Source organism: Chiloscyllium plagiosum, unplaced genomic scaffold (genome assembly GCF_037043375.1).
Source record: "Chiloscyllium plagiosum isolate Xiang-an unplaced genomic scaffold, Cpla_swu_hap1 HiC_scaffold_47, whole genome shotgun sequence".
In the NCBI taxonomy this organism is placed as follows: Eukaryota; Metazoa; Chordata; class Chondrichthyes; order Orectolobiformes; family Hemiscylliidae; genus Chiloscyllium; species Chiloscyllium plagiosum.
Genome location: NW_028270185.1, coordinates 29,672,544 through 29,689,744, shown reverse-complemented (window position 1 = coordinate 29,689,744; position 17,201 = coordinate 29,672,544). Strand labels below are relative to the sequence as shown.

Below are 17,201 nucleotides of genomic sequence, written 5' to 3'. Positions count from 1 at the left end.
TGGCGAAGTTGGACTGGATGCAGATATTTGACAAATCAGTGGGAGGATTTCAAAAGTGAGATTCTAGACACACAGTGTAAACATGATCCAACAACAGAAATAATTATCCTTCCAGACCTAGGGTCCCATTGGTGTCCCCAAGCAGACAGGGTGACAGGAAACAGTAAAAGAAAGATACTGATCCTGACAAAAGAATTCAAAAACTGTGGGAAGCTTAGCTTAGAATCTAAATGGGTGAACTGTAAACTAAAACAAACTTGGAAAGGGCAAGGAAGCCTAGGGCAATGTTAGTGGGTAAGATCAGCAAGAAAAACATGTTTATCAGGAGATTAAGAGCAAAAAGATAACTATGAAAATTATAGAGCTGTCAAGTGCAAGATGATTAATGTTGCCACTGCACATTCACACACTAATGCACACATACAAATGATAATCCAATGCATTGCTTAGTATTTTATTACTTTAATCACAATGAATCATGTTACTATGTTTGTGATTTATTCCATGTTAATGAACATAAACCTGATGTGGCGAAGATCTGTGGGAAAGATTTGTCTGAGGCATCATCTCATGAATTGGTTTTGAAATAGAAATGTTTCCCTGACCAAGGAACTGAATCAAAGATAGTCAAGCCATAACCACTGTATTGGAGAACGGTGTCCCATTGTTACAATGACTATGAAGATACGGTATTTGGAAATAAAACCCCAGATAGCCGCACATATTTCTTCAACCGTAATCTTGATGAGAGGAGCAGAGAGATGACATCTGGGACGGGCTTGAAACAGGACAGAGATGTCATTGAAACCAATTAAATGAGCCAATACCAGGACATCCCGAGCATGACAGTCACAGCAGGAGAAAGGGGAATGAAGAAATAACTTGGAATTTGACTTGCTGCCTGAAGCTGGGTAAACCACAACTGCTGGAGAAATTCAGCAAGTCTGGCAACACCTATGGAGAGAAAATAGTTAACATTTCAAGTCAGTGACCCTTCATCAGAAGTAGTAAGATCGGGTGCTCCAAAATTGAGCTCAAATGAACTGTTCATTGGAAGGATTAAAGGGGAGGCAACAAGGGAGGGGGGGGGGGGGGGGGGGCAGGGGGTGGCTATTTTGATTAGGGAAAAATCACGGCAGGACGTAGATTAGATTACATTACAGTGTGGAAACAGGCCCTTCGGCCCAACAAGTCCACAGTGACCTGCCGAAGCGCAACCCACCCATACCCCTACATTTACCCCTTACCTAACACTACGGGCAATTTAGCATGGCCAATTCACCTGACCTGCACATCTTTGGACTGTGGGAGGAAACCGGAGTACCCGGAGGAAACCCACGCAGACAGAGGGAGAATGTGCAAACCCACACGGTCAGTCGCCTGAGGCGGGAATTGAACGCGGGTCTCTGGCGCTGTGAGGCAGCAGTGCTAACCACTGTGCCACCGTGCCACCCACTAGAGAAGGTATCCCTGATGGATTGTCTAGTGAAGCTATACGAATTGTGAAAAAAGGGTGTTATTACTTTGATGGGATTCTACTTTAGATTTCCCAGTAGTCAGCGGGATATTGAGGAGCAAATATGTAGGGAGGTCACTGATAGCTGTAAGAATAATAATGGGATCTTAACTTTCCAAACACAGATTGGTAATGGCTGGGAGAAATTTGTTAAGTGTATTCAATAAATATTTCTCAATCAATATGTAGATGGCCCTCTGAGAGAAGGGTCAAAACCCAACCTTCTCTTGGGAAATAAGGCAGGGCAAGTCACTGAGGTATTAGTGGGGAAACACTTACCACAATTCTATCAGTTTTAAAATAGCTATGGAAAAGGATTGGCCCGATCCAAAGGTTAAAAACTTTGGAACTGACAATGGGATTAATTCAGTTTCTGGATATTACAGCCTGTAAGGGTGATTTGTAGAGTTTGTTTCCCAACCTTTGATATTGTACATAGGAGTGAGGTCACTCAGCACTCAGATCTGTTATTCTTTATATGTCTGATAGATTATGATCACATATTTAATGTTTATCTCCATATTTTTGTTTGTAATTATATCTTTAATATTGGAATGTACAAATAGTTTTCTATGTGGTATATCAATTATAAATAACCTGAACTCTATGGGAATATCTGTTTTAATTAAATAACTTGTGTGCCTTCTGAACATAGAGTAAACTTACATGTTGTAAACAGCAAATACTCAGCAGATCAGACAGCATCTGTGGAGAGAGAAACACAATGAATGTTTCTGGTCAATGATCTTTCATCAGAGAAAGTGACTGAGTATTTCCAATAGTCTCTGTTTTTATTTAATGTTCACAGCATCTGGAGTATATAGTTTTTCAAATTATAAATCTGCTTAAACATACTCTTCAATTGGTTGTTGTAGGTCACTATTGAGAGATTAACACAGTTCTTATTGATCTTATAGTCGCTGTGATTTGGAGGCTGGGATTTGTTTCCAGACCAATTTGGAGAGAAATATAAATCATTTCTTTCTCTCTCACTTTGTTTGAGTGTTAGAATAAAAATATATCACCAGAACATGGGATCGGCTTGAGACTGAACACTGTCTCTGTCTGAGCCTGTGGGAGTGATGACCCTTCTGTGTCTCTGTATCTCTGTCAGTGATAATGTGAGTGTGTGTGAGAGGGAACTACCTGCATTGTTACTTGTGTCTCAGCTGGAAGGTGGGAAGAAAAGCAGAAGGGAAAGGCTGTGATGGGCTGGAGGGCAGGAGAGGCTGAAATGACAGAGTAACAATATTGACCAAAATGGTGCAAGGAACAGGGTGGAGGGTGCAGTGGGAAAAGAGAAAAAACAGAAGATGGGGATGTAAATTACAGGATCATTACCAACTGTCATCTGAAAGGAATCAAAACAAAAGAAAACTGTGACAGCGATAACAAAGGGAGGTACTCTGTCATGTCCCCTTCACTGTTTACTGGATGCATGATTACTGTCAGATTCTGAATCAATTCTGTCTGTTTCTCATTGTTAACTCAAATATGGCCATTTACTCTCAGTTTTCAGGAAACGGACCTGGAGTCAAATGACCAATTCATTGGTTTTACAGAAAGTCTGTTCCAACCCAGTTTTAGTGGGAGGACACAGGGAAATGCCCTCTGGCTGTTGGTGCAATGGGCCCGTCTTCTCAGGGCACTGTTACATCCCGAGAATTCTGTATTAACCAAAAACCCACTCTGTCTGTCACTGATGAGCAATCTTTGTTGACATGACAAATCTCCGACATATGCACTGGACAATACAGATATAGCTGGTTGTGAATAAAGAACAAAGAAAATTTACAGCCCAGGAACAGGCCCTTCAGCCCTCCAAGCCTGATCCGATCCAAATCAACTGTCTAAACCTGTCGCCCAATTCCTAAGTATCCTTCTGCTTCCCATCTACTCATGCATCTGTCAGGACGCATCTTAAACTGATCTCCTTGATCTGCCTCCACTACCTCTGCTGGCAATGTGTTCCAGGCACCTACCACCCTCTGTGTAAAGTACTTGCTGTGTGCACCCCCCTGAAACTTTTCACCTCTCATCTTGAAAGCATGACCTCTCGTTAATGAATCCTTCACCCTGGGAAAAAGCTTATCTCTATCCACCCTGTCTATACTCTTCATGATTTTGTAAACCTCAATCAGGTCCCCCCTCAATCTCCTTTTTTCAAATGAAAACAAACCCAACCTATTAAACCTCTCTTCATAGCTAGCACCTTCCATACTAGACAATATCCTCATAAACCTTCTCTGCACCCTCTCCAAAGTGTCCACATCCTTTTGGTCATGTGGTGACCAGAACTATATGCAATATTCCAAATATGGCCAAACGGAAGTCCTGTACAACTGTAACATGATCTGCCAGCTCTTATAGTCAATACCCCGTCCGATGAAGGCCTTCTTGACCACTCTATCTACCTGTGCAGCAACCTTCAGGGTACAATGGACCTGCACTCCCAGATCTCTCTGCTCATCAACTTTCCCCGAGGCTCTTCAATTCATTGTATAATTCGCTCTCGAATCAGACTTCCCAAAATGCATCACCTCACATTTACCTGGATTGAACTCTATTTGCCACTTCTCCATCCAACTCTCCAGTCTATCTATATTCTCATGTATTCTTTGACAATCCCCTATGCTTTCTGCTACTCCACCAATTTTCGTGTCATCTGCAAACTTGCTGATCATACCAACAGTTCCCTCTTCCAGATCATTTATGTATATCACAAACAACACTGATCCCTGTGGAACACCACTGGTCACCTTTCTCCATTTCAAGAAACTCCCTTCAACTACTACCCTCTGTCTCCTGTTGCTCAACCAGTTCTTTATCCATCTAGCTAGGACATCCCACACATCATATGATTTCATTTTCTCTATTGATTTGCCATGGGGAACCTTATCAAATGCCTTACTAAAGTTCATGTGTATGACATCTATAGCCCTTCCTTCATCTATCAACTTAGTCACTTCCTCAAAGAATCTACTAAGTTGGTAAGGCACGATCTCCTCCACACAAAACCATGATGCTTATCACTGATAAGCGCATTCTTTTCTAAATATAAATAGATTCTATCCCTCAGTACCTTCTCTTACAAATTTCCCAACACTGACCTCAGACTCACTGGTCTGTAGTTACCCAGAATATCCCTAATAACCCTCTTGCACAGGGGGACAACATGAGCAACCCTCCAGTCCTCCGGCACCTCACCTGTGCTTAAGGATGCCACAACGATATCTGCCAGGGTGCCAGCTATTTCCTCTCTCGCCTCCCTCAGCAACCTGGGATAGATCCCGTCTGGTTCTGGGGATTTGTCCACTTTAATAACCTCTAGCCTACCTAACACAACTTCCCAACTGATGTTAACGTGATCCAGACTAATCAAACATATATCTCTAATCTCAACATACATCATGTCCCTCTCCTCAGTGAACACTGATGTAAAGGACTCATTCAGAATCTCACCCATTCTCTCAGGTTTGACACTCAGCCTTCCTTCATTATCCTTTAGTGGACCAATCCTTTCTCTAGTTATCCTCTTGCTTCTTATATAAGAATAAAATGCTTTGGGATTCTCCTTAATTCTGCTCATTAAAGCTATTTCATGACTCCTTTTAGCCTGCTTGATTCCTTGTTTAAGACTGGTCCTACTGTCCCAATATTCCTCCAGGGCCTGTTCTGTTCTTAGCTGCCTGGACCTTATGTACGCTTCCCTTTTCCTCTTGGCTAGTCGTACAATTTCTCCTGTCATCCATGGTTCACCAATCTTGCCCTTCCTATCCTTTGCCTTCAACGGGACATGCCTATTCTGCACTATCTTTAACCTATCTTTGAAAGCCTCCCACATATCAAATGTGGACTTCCTTTCAAATAGCTGTGTCCAATCCACATTCCCAGCTCCTGCCTAATTTTGATATAATTGGCCTTGGCCTAGTTTAGTACTCTTCCCTTCGGACCACTCTCACCTTTGTCTATAAGTATTCTAAAGCTTACAGAATTGTGGTCACTGTTCCCAAAGAAATCCCCCACTGCAACTTCCACCACCTAGCCTGGCTCATTCTCTAACACCAGGTGCAATACGGCCCCATCCCTCATCGGACTATTGAGATACTGCTCTAGAAAACTCTCCTGGATGCTTTTTACAAGTTATGCCCCATCCAGACCTCTGACCATACATGTATCCCAGTCAGTGTTGGGAAAATTAATATCTCCCATCATCTCTACCCTTTGACAAAGGGTCCATTAGACTGGAAACGTCAGCTCTTTTCTCTCCTTACAGATGCTGCCAGACCTGCTGAGATTTTCCAGCATTTTCTCTTTTGGTTTCAGATTCCAGCATCCGCAGTAATTTGCTTTTATCATCTCTACCCTGTTGCTTCTATATCATTCCATAATCTGTTTATCTATTCATTCTTCTACCCCACGCTCAATGCTGGGAGGCCTGTAATACAGCCCCAACAACATAACTGCGCCCTTCTTTTTTCTCAGCTCCACCCATAATGCCTCACTATTCAAGCCCTCCATAGTGCCCTCCTTCAGCACAGCCGTGCTATCATCCCTGACCAGCAATGCAACTCCTCTCCCCCTTTTACTTCCCTCCCTGTCCTGTCTGAAGCGTCTATGTCCTGTAGGGATAGTGAAGGGGCTGGAGGGGTATAAGGAGATAAGGAGGGTTTAGGTGCTGGAGGAGATTACAGACATAACGAGGGGTGTTGGAGCTGGAGGGGTTTACAGAGGTAGGGAGTGGTATAGGGGTTGGAGGCTGTTGGAGAGATATGGAATAATGTCAATAGTCAAGATGGCTTCTCATACAGGGAGGGATGTAACTGCTGGATGGTGACACAGAGAGAGAAAGGGATGTTGGGGCTGGAACAGATAGGGATAGGTACAGATACAGTGTCTGGAAGATGTTACAAAGATAGGGATGAGTTTTGATGGATGGTGGAATTGACAGAGATAGGGAGGTTTGTAGTTTCTCAAGGACATTAGAGAGATGAGGGGTGTACAGATAGAGCAGGTTTACAGATATAGGGAGGCTTGTTGTGGCTAAAGGAGGTAACAGAGATGGGAGGGTTGTAGGTGCTCTGGGAGGTGACTGACCTAGGGAGGTGTGCAGGAGCTGGAGCATGTTATAAAGGTAGGGAAGAGTTTAGGGGCTGGCAGAATTTACAGAGATAGGGAGGTTTATAGAGATTAATGGAAGTGACAGAGATGGAAGGATTCTAGGTGCTATAGGAGGTTACAGAGACAGGGAGGGGTGCTGGGGCTGAGGGACGTTATAGTGAGGGTTTCAGTAACTCCCTGTTTGATCACAGTGAGGCCTCTTGAACTGGACAGGTCAAAGTGTGACCTCACAGTGTACATCACAGAGAGAGCTCAGACATCACAATTGGTTTATAAACTGGCTTCATCGGAGACACGAGGCTGCTCCAGTAAACACAGGGAAGGCTAGATCACTGCACTGACCGTGTCTCTGGCTGATCTGTCTGAGAGTGAATGTGATCAGCAAGAAGATCAAAACAGCTTCACAGAGACCACATTGTGTTGTGTAAATCCCATTAGCGAGGTGATCAGACAGAAGGTAGTGAGATTTGAAAGGTCCCTCAAAAAAATCTTTCTCATGCACTGACTGAGGTTTTGGTGGGAATGGGGAATAAATGCTCAGAGATTTATTCTGAGGAATTTTAGAACTTAGTTAAACTAGTTAAAATATCCAGAATTGATTCTTAACATGGGTCAGAAACTTAAATTCCAAATATTATTCCTCTCTTCTGACCGAACCAATCCTAACATCACTGGTGGAAATCACGGTGACAGGGAGGGATGCAGTTGCTGTGAGAGGTTACAGCGACAGGGAGCAGTGCATGGACTGGAGGATGACACAGCATTAGGAAGAGTTGGAGGGACTGGAGGAAATAACAATGATAGGAAAGAGTATAGGGGCTGGAGCAAGTTCCAGAGATATCGAGAAGTGCAGAGTTGAGTGGAGGTTACAGAGATAGAGAGAGCTGTATGGTCTGGAGGAGATAACAGAGATAGGGAGATGTGTAGCAGCTGCAGGAGTTTTCAGAGATAGGGAGGTTTGTAAGTGTTGGAGGAGGTAACAGAAACAGGAAGTTGTGTAGGGGCTGGAGGAGGCAACAGTGATAGGGAGGGCTGTAGAGGCTGGAGGGGCTGACGGAGATAGAGCACAGTGTAGGGGATGGAGGATGTTACAGTGATAGGGAGGGATGTCAGTGCTGGAGCAGATTACAGAGATAGGGAGGGTGTAGATCTGAAGGAGCTTAGAGTACTCGGGAACGGTGTCGATTCTTGAGGAAGTTACAGAGATATGCCGAGTGTATGTGCTTGAAGGGGCTCTGAGACAGGATGGTGAGTTGGGGCTGGATGAAGTTATACACAAATGGAAACATACTGGTTTTACAGAGATATGGAAGTCTGTAGGGGTTGGAGAAGGCTACTGAGATTGGGACGAGTGGAGGGGCTGGAGGAGTTTAGAGAGTGGGGACATTACAGAGAATATTACAGACAAGGAGGAGAGTCGGGGCTGACAGAGATAGGGATATGTGTTGGGCTGGAGCTCATTACAGATCTGGGGAGGCAAGTAGATGCTGGAGGATATTATAGAGATAGTTGGAGGGATTGGAGGAGATTACAGAGATAGTAGTGTAGGGGCTGGAGGAAGTTACAGAGATATTGAGGGGTGTAAGGCCTGGAGTTGTGAGTTCATGGAATGCCCTGCCAGTAGCGGTGGTGGACTCTCCCTCTTTATGGGCATTTAAACGGGCATTGGATAGGCATATGGAGGATAGTGGGCTGGTGTAGGTTAGGTGGGCTTGGATCGGCGCAACATCGAGGGCCATAGGGCCTGTACTGCGCTGTATTTTTCTATGTCCTATGTTCTATGAGTCATTTAGAGGCAAGGAGGGGTGTAGGGGCTGGAGGAGTTTACATGCTGTTGGAGTTTATCAAATTGGGGGAGGGGTGTGGGGGGGCGTGTCATGGGGGCTCAGGGGGCTGGATTGCAGATTAATCCAGAACCTCAGCAAATGCTCTGGGACTCAGGTACAAATCCCATCACAGCAGCTGGTGAAATCTGAATTCATTAATAAAGATTTGGAATTAAGAGTGTACTAATGGCCATTAAACCATTGTTAATTGTCAGAAAAATCCATCTGGCTCACTGATCTCCTTTAAGAAAGGAAATCTACCATTCTCACCTAGTCTGGCCTACATGTGGCTCCACACTCACAGCAACACAATTGACTCTTAGCTACTCTCTGAAATAGCAAGTTGTATCAATGGCTAACAAGGTCTCAATGAAGAAATGAAACCACATGGATAACCTGGCATGGTCTCGGCACCAGAAAAGACAATGCCAGAATCAGCCTTGTGGACCCTGCAAATCTCCTGGGGCTTGTGCCAAAATTAGGAGTGTGGCCTCACAGACTTATCAAGTAAATCTCTATCTCTCTCTCTCTCTGTGCCCGCCCTCCTCTCACTGTGTTTCTGTCTGTCCTTATCTTTGTTTCCTCTCTCTTGACCTCGATGTAAGAACGTTTGACTTCATTTGTCTCTTCGTCCTTGTGCCTGACTTTACCCTTTATCTCTTTCTCCCTCTTTCTCTAGCTGTCTCTCTCTCTCTAGCTGTCTCTATTTCTCTGCTTGTGTCTGTCTATTATACACAGTGTCAGCCCAAATATCATCTTGCACTGCCCCACAATGTTGTGCTTTGCTGTTCTTGCACAGGCTCAACATTCCCTTCCCAAACAAATGACTTCACCCTTCTCCAGTTTGAGTTTGATTTGTCACTTTTCTGCCCAACTGAGCACTTTGTAGAACCATAGACTCCTGAAAGTGTGGAAGCAGGCCATTCGGCCCATCGGGTCCTTGCCGACCTTCCGAAAGGTATCAAGCCAGACCCACCTTCCTGCAATATCCCTGTAACCCGGCATTTCCCATGTCTAATCCACCGAGCCTGCACATTCCTGGGTACTCTGCTATAATCAGAGAGCTCTGTCACTATTGATCCTCTGATTGTATCCCACACCCTCAGTGCCACTCCCTGAATTGCAAGTTTGCATAAATTGTGCAATGTTGCTGAGTTACAAAGGTGGAGATCCTGCACAAATTCACAAAGATCATACCCAGTTATATATCACGTTGACCATCAGATCATGTTGTATTAAAATGTCTCAAGTTTTGTCAAGAATTGAGAATCAAGAAGTTATTAATTAGATTTGTAGGTGCCGGTGTTGGACTGGGGTGTACAAAGGTAAAAATCACACAATACCAGGTTATAGTCCAACAGGTTTATTTGGAAGCACTAGCTTTTGGAGTGACACTCCGTCAACCACCTGATGAAGGAGCAGCGCTCTGAAAGCTAGTGTTTCCAAATAAACCTGTTGGACCAAAAACTGGTATTGTGTGATTTTTACCTTATTGAGGTATCAAGATCATCCAAGTGATCTGGAAGTGCAGGTAGTGAACAATCAATCTGCAGTGAGTGTTCAGAAACAAGTTGGGGTGGTGGTGGCAATGAAATTGAAGAGGTTTTTAACTGTTCTTTGTTACAGGTTTGAGCAGGGACACATATTGTATACAACACTTCCCAATAAAGCAATCCTACATCAGGTAGAGTATAGTCTGGTTCCAGAATAAAAACCCCTGCACTATCACGATCAGACATTCCCAGGACAGGTACAGCACAGGGTTGCATAAAGTGTCAGACTCTTCTGGTTTGAAATCTCCAACCTTCCCAAGGCAGGCACCTGCATTCAACTTTCCACATTTCAAGCAGTGTATGTTTCTGAAGCAAAATGAAGCCTGTCCACTGTGTCATTGAAGCAGTTACAATGTAGGGACAGGAAGGGATTGACAGAGCTCAAAGCTGTGATCTCACAGAGAGTGAATTTGGTGAATGATGGATTGGGTGAAAGGGGGAACAGAATACTCTTCTCCACTTTTCATTTGCTTTCATTGAGTAGCAATGCCAAGTGCTTGGTTCCTCATACAGTGCAGAGGAAGGAGATTTTTGGGACTAACTGGTAAGCCATTCAACATGTTATAACTGGTCAGTAACTACAAAATAAGATTAGACAGCTCTGCTGCAAGGAAATGGTAGACAAGCAGGAGGCTAGAAGAACACAACAAGCCAGGCAGCATCAGGAGGTGGAGAAGGCAATGTTTCGGTTGTAACCCTCCTTCAGAATTGGGGGTGGGTGTAAGGGGAGCTGCAGATAAAGGGGGTGGGGGGCAGCAGAGTGGTGAGGTGAAGACAGGTCAAGCTGTTTGGTCGAAGGGAGGAATGAATCCAGTTTGTGGCTAGAAGGGAGAGGGGAGAGGGGAAAGGCTGGGAATGGAGTCAGGGGAAGGGAAGGGAGGTTGTTTGAAATTGGAGAACTCAATGTTGAGTACTCCAGACTGCAGGCTGCCCAGGCGGAAGATGAAGTGTTGTTCCTCCAATTTGTAGTGGCAATGGAGGAGGCCGAGGATGGTCATGTCAGAAAGGGAGTGGGAAGGGGAATTAAAATGGGCTGTGACTGGGAGGTCCGCTCGGCCTCTGTGGGCCTGGCCGAGATGCTCGGCAAACTGTTCACTAAGTTTATGTTTGGTCTCCCTTTTGTAGAAAAGACCACACCGGGAGCACTGGATACAGTAAACTAGGTTGGAGGAGAGGCATGTGAACCTCTGTCTCACCAATGATGCAAAATCTACCAGCACACCATCCCCTTCACCTCCATCCAGTGCCCCAAACAGTCCTGACAGGTGAGACAATTTCAAATAACCCCCTTTCCCATCCCCTGATTCCCTTCCTAGACCCTCCCCCTCTCTTCCATTCTTCTCATTGACCCTTCCTCCCAGCCACCAACCGGATTCACTCCTCCCATTGACCAACCAGGTCATACCCTCTACCTGTCTTCACCTATCCCGACCAACACCCTGCCCCTGCCACCCCCTTTATCTGCAGCTCCCCACAAACCCACCCCCAGTCCTGAAGAAGAGTTACCCTCAAAATATTGCCTTCTCCACCTCCTGATGCTGCCTGGCTTGCTGTGTTCTTCCAGCCCCGTGCTTGTCTCCCTTGGAATTCAACATCTGCAGTTTTTTTTGTCTCTGAGCAAAGAAATGGTCAGCCTGTGGAATGTGGGATTCTGGGAAGTTCGATATGTCAGAGATAAACATATCTCCTGGAAATGTCACAATGTGCATAAACTGGAGCTCTGTTTTCCAGAATGAGAGTAACTGTGGGCCATCCACGGGGCTGAGGATTAGGGGAATAACACATTTATGGAGGTGGCTCCACCACAGTTTAGTGTGTATGGGTAAATAAGGAATAAGTGACAGCCAGGTATCTCAGGGGTCCCATGAGATGATCGAGTTCACACACCAGTTTCCTGCTTTGGAAGCTTGTGATGGAAAGGATTCATTAGAGGAATGCAGACAGAGTCACGTCAGGAAGGTAGGAACAATGGGTACATAGTACTGATAATGGGCTCTTTGGTTAGGGGAACAGAGTGGAGTTTCTACAGCTATAAACATACCTTCAGCATGCGATGATAACCTCCCTGCTACCAGGGTCAAGGATATCACAGAACAACTGCAGGAAATTCTGCTGCTGCAGGAGGATCAAACGACAGAGGTAGTGCTCCATGTGGTGACAAAGACCTCGGTGGGAATGCAGGGATGTAGCCCATATAACAGATTTGAAGCAGCAAGGAATGAGATTGAAAAGCAGGATGTGGAACACAGTATTCTCAGAATCACTGCCAGTCCCATGTGTTGATCAGAATCCGAGCAGAATAATTGGATGGTTGAACATGTGTCTGGAAAACGGGTTCAGAAGGTCAGGCAGCATGTTTCAAGGCATTAGGACCAGCTCTGGAGCAGGCTAGAACTCAATAAGATGGACAGTTTACATCTTGGTAGGACTGGAATGAACATCCATACAATTCCTCCAAATAGGTTTGTGAGTGCTGTTGTGGAGGTGATAATCGAGATTAGAAATGGCTTGGGAATGTAAGTGGTATCTTGGCTTCAAGGGAAGGCTGCATTCATATTCTGTCCCTCCCCGACCAGTTTCTTGGTCATGTGCTGCTGGATCCTAAATTGCTCCCAATCATCAGACTTACTATTGTTTCTGGGATTGTTATACACCATTTCATTTCACTTTCTGCAACAAAACCTGTAATTATTTTTAAGCCATCACACCAGCTGGTAACATTTACAGCATAGCAGAACATCGAACACTTTCATATTGAGTTTATGCAACAAGACTCACACAATCCGAAATAAAAATGAAATCAGTGGAAGAACATGGAACACTTTGAATACGAGTGAGAATATAAAATCGAGAATTTGGAGGACAACATGCCTGTGCTGGTTTTTGCAGTCACTGGATGATCAGGGAATATTGGGAGTTGCTGGAATTTGCAAGGATGGCGGAAGACACTTGGACAAAGTAAAGGTATGGAGTTTCTAATCTGGTCTCCAGCCAATATGGTGCGTGTTACAAAGGTCCAGATATAACAACGGAATACATTACGGGTTTCACCAAATATGAACTGAGGCAGGGATATAGGAGCTGTTCTGCAGATGGAAACAATTCTTCATGATGATGTAAATATCATTTTGAATTTATCACACCCTTCAATATGAAGCCACAAGCAAACAGGGTTCATCCAGAGTCAGTTCACAGTGAGCTCCATGGAGACAGTGAGAGCCACAAAATGTTTTCATGATGAGATGTTGCCTCATTTGCCATATCCGACCCCATTCCCAAGTTTCGGATCACATCTGCCACCAAGCCCTCTAATTGGGCCTTGGAGTTTCCCAACGACTTTCCCAAAGACTGTGTAAAGAAATGCATAATGAAATGGAGTGATAACAGTCTCAGAGCAGGGCAGACAGTGTGGAAATGGGCAAAGTAAATTATCGCTAAAAATATATTTGCAATAAAAAGACAGACTTTTTTTCTGTTTACACATCTCATTGTTTAGTCTTTATAACAGGAACTTTTCTTTCACTTTTTCCAGATGTATATATCAGAGACTTCAGTGCGGAAGAATATTTAATTCCTTTTTAGGTTTGGCTTTTGTTGCCCCACTTCCTACTAACTGTTGCTCATTGCTAACAGCACTTTACACTGGCTTTACTCCTCCAGTATCTTTCATTTTGCTCCTCAGACGGAGTCATTCCTTGCCCATGAGGAAAGGAGTGTTATCATGTTGCTGCTCCTCCTTCTCCTTTCGGTCCATTCCTCACTAGGACTCCTCGTTCCATTATCTGCCGCATCCAATGTTGACTCTCAGCTACGTGGATTTATTCATCAATCGAATTATTTTTATAAGGGGATATTTCAATGCATACTTTAACTGGTCTCTGAAACTATTCTGCATCACCACATAAATAAATGCATTTGTGCAGCAACTTAAGTCCCGCAGCATAAATGTGATTAGTTCGAAGAGATAAAAATCATCCAAATAATAACCAACATTGAAGAAATATAAAATATACCCCAACCAGAGAAGTATGAAGCTGGCAGATACAGCAAAGAGTAAAGTCACAGATTTCTTTCTGCTCTCTATCTCGGGGTCATTCTCTGTTTTCCTTTGACCCCTCAGTCCCTTACGTGTCTTAACTGCTTCGAAAATGTGTCTGACAGTCAGGATGTTCAGAAAGAGAATAAAAGTGAATGGGAGAAGTGGTGTTAAAAATGTTTCAATATATCTATAACTCAGCCAATGAGCATCATTATAATATCTGTAGGTGGTGTAACAGTACCATGGAACATTGTTAATGATCCTTCCGGCTTCAAATCGAAAATAGTTGGGAATATTCTTTAAAGAAAGGAAAATGCAGATTGTTGCTAGAACCCTCATTGCAGTTTTCTCTGTGCAATACTGAGATTTCATCTGATGAATACAAATGGCAACAAATCGATCAAAAGAAAAAGCGACAGTGAACCAGACAGAACAATCAACGGTCAAGCGGCTCAGGGCATAGATGGCTCTACAAACAGGAGTGATGTCCAGGAAACACCATGGATAATAATAGTAAGTAAACTTATGAAGCATGATATCAAAAGTAACGTACAGTAGATCAGACACTGCCATGGTTACCAGATAACGAGTGGTGCATGTCGAAAGACCACACTTGCCTCCAGACAAGAATAGAATTGCTGTTAGACTAACTGTAAGAGAGAGAGAGAGAGAAAAAGACAAAGTTACTGATCAAATATTCTCTATGCATGATGGATTTTAGCACAAACGTATTTGTTGTTCTGTGTCTTATCATCAGAACCACTATAGTAACACCTCTCAAATGAATCAATTGCACTTTTAGAGACACAAAGAGACACATGATTAGCAAATTACTCCCAGAAAGACATTAATGTACTCAATATTTTTTGGGGAAGGCAGAAGTTGTTTCTTCTCCTTTATAGGTTACTGTGACTGGCAGGAGTTTCCCATAAGACCACAACATCCCCAAGAAGACACCTGGGATCAAGAAAATAAAGAATAGGAGACACCTGACATGGACATTGACTGCAAAATGTTTGCATTCAGCTTTGGAGTTTCCGCAGCTCAGATTGCCTCCAGAATTGTATGTCCACATTATATGACAGATAGTGCAGGATATTGAATCACTCCACAGTATCCAGGAATGGATGCCCTCCACAATATGGACAGATGAAAGATTGGACATTGAGTCACTCCCTCATGCACAGGACTGAACATACTGACAATCTGAATTATGAAGGTATTCAGCAGTGAATCCAACCATCATGTCCCAGGTTAGATAGCATCATATACAAGAGTTTTTTTTTTTTAAATCTGTACAGTGTGGAAACAAGCTCTTTAGCCCAACAAGTCTGCACCGACTCTCTGAAGAGCATCCCACTCAAACAGCTGCCTACCCAATCCCAGTAACCGTGTGTTTCCCATGGCCAATCCACCGACCCTGCACATTTTTGGACTGTGTAAGGAGACCAGAGCCCCCAGAACAGACTGAGAGAAAATATATAAATGGCACGCAGTCACCAGAAGCTGGGATTGAACCTGGCTTCCTGGTGCTGCAAGACAGCAGTGTTAACCACCGAGCAACCATGCCATCCAGCTTCCAATATTTGTGATGGAATTCCCCCACACGTTCAAGCCTGTAAACCATAGTCTTCACATAAATAAAATCTGAATCCATGCAGCATCATTCATTGCATCTTTAGAAATCAGACACTTTATGTGGAATTAAGCAAAGCTCTCCTAGGCTCTCTCCTTGTGAATGGAGATCCCCCTCCCAGATTTGGAGCACACACTAGGGCTAGGAATCTTCACGGTTTAACCAGCACTCTCTGTGGAGATCACCAGAATTGCATCACAACTTGTTCAAGGAGACCAAACACAGAATAGCCTTTATTGTTACATAAACTCAATGAGTACAGTGAGGAGTTTATACCTCACCAATTACAGTGCCAATTGAGATACAAAAGTAAAAGTTCAGGACAGCAGACCACGCTGGCAGCTAGTTTTCAGTCCGCGCCAATAACACACCATCCCTAGAAGCTGCTTTGCAAGGAAGCTGCTACACCAGACTAGGACATTGCCATGTCACCCCGGGAGGCTGCTGCACCAGGCGGGGTCCCCCGGTCACTGTGCTGTAAGGCCACCGTACCAGGTCAGGAGGTTGCTACACTGGGAGGTCACTGCGCCAAGAATAGAGGATGGCACACCACACCGGAAGGCTGCTGTGCTAGGCTGGGAGACCCCTACAACAGGCCAGGAGGATACCGTGCCTCACCGGAATGCTGCTATGGGAAGCTAGAAGGCTGCCACAAAATGCCAGGAATCTGTTGTGCCAGGCCAGGAGACCGTGAGCGGAGGCTGCTGTGCCAGGCCAGGAGTCATCACCAAAGGCCGGGAATCATCTCTGCAGGCAAAGAATCGTCGCTTCCCAGAGGCCAGGAGTCGTCACCAAAGGCTGGGAATCATCTCTGCAGGCAAGGAATCATTGCTCACCAGCGGCCAGGAAGAAAAAGAGCAGGAAAAGAGAAAGAAGAACACGTGGCGCGGATGAGTTCTGGCTGGAACATCCTACTCCGCTGCCTTCTTGGAGCTTGGTATCAGGGACTGCTGCTGTGGATCCAGTCCAATGTCAAAGATTAGGGGAGATGATGGTGTTTTGGTCTTGTGAGACAATGATTTCAGAGATCAAGGGGAGCTGGGTTCGATATCCACAACGGCAGACAGTGAATTCAATACAAATCTAGACTTAACAGGTGACCACCAAACTGTTATCAGTTGTCAGGAAAAAGAATCCCATCTCCTTCACAAATGTCTTTCAGAGGAGGTAAGCTTTCATTCAAACATGGTCTGGGCCACATGGGACGACAGTGTGTCGGAAATATGCCTCTAAGAGGGATTTATTTTGTCCTGTTCTCTTGAAGAGAGCTATTGTCAACTAATGGTGAGGAGTCTGCTCCATGGAAAGCAGATTAAATAGTTTTGTTATTTATTAATTTTACATGAAAAACACCTGAGTGGATGGAGTTAGGCTCACAAACTCCCAGGGTTTTAGTTTCTGCTTTCTCTTGTTAAACTTCGTGTTTTGGAGTTGAAACTGGTCAATACAGCTCTCTCTCTGCTACTACAGAAAATCTTGAGGGCTCTCTCAGTTGTTGAAAGGGTTCTTT

The 17,201-nt window shown here is 44.3% G+C and overlaps 1 long non-coding RNA gene across 1 annotated transcript; it reads right to left on the bottom strand.

Moving 5' to 3' along the window:
• Positions 1–461: 461 nt before the first annotated feature.
• On the bottom strand, positions 462–14,677 carry LOC148136044 (uncharacterized). The gene is made up of 3 exons (XR_015754714.1): positions 14,297–14,677; positions 2,183–2,221; positions 462–954 (listed from the first exon to the last, which is right to left on the bottom strand). It is a non-coding gene; the product is annotated as an uncharacterized LOC148136044 (long non-coding RNA).
• Between the last annotated feature and the right edge of the window lie 2,524 nt (positions 14,678–17,201).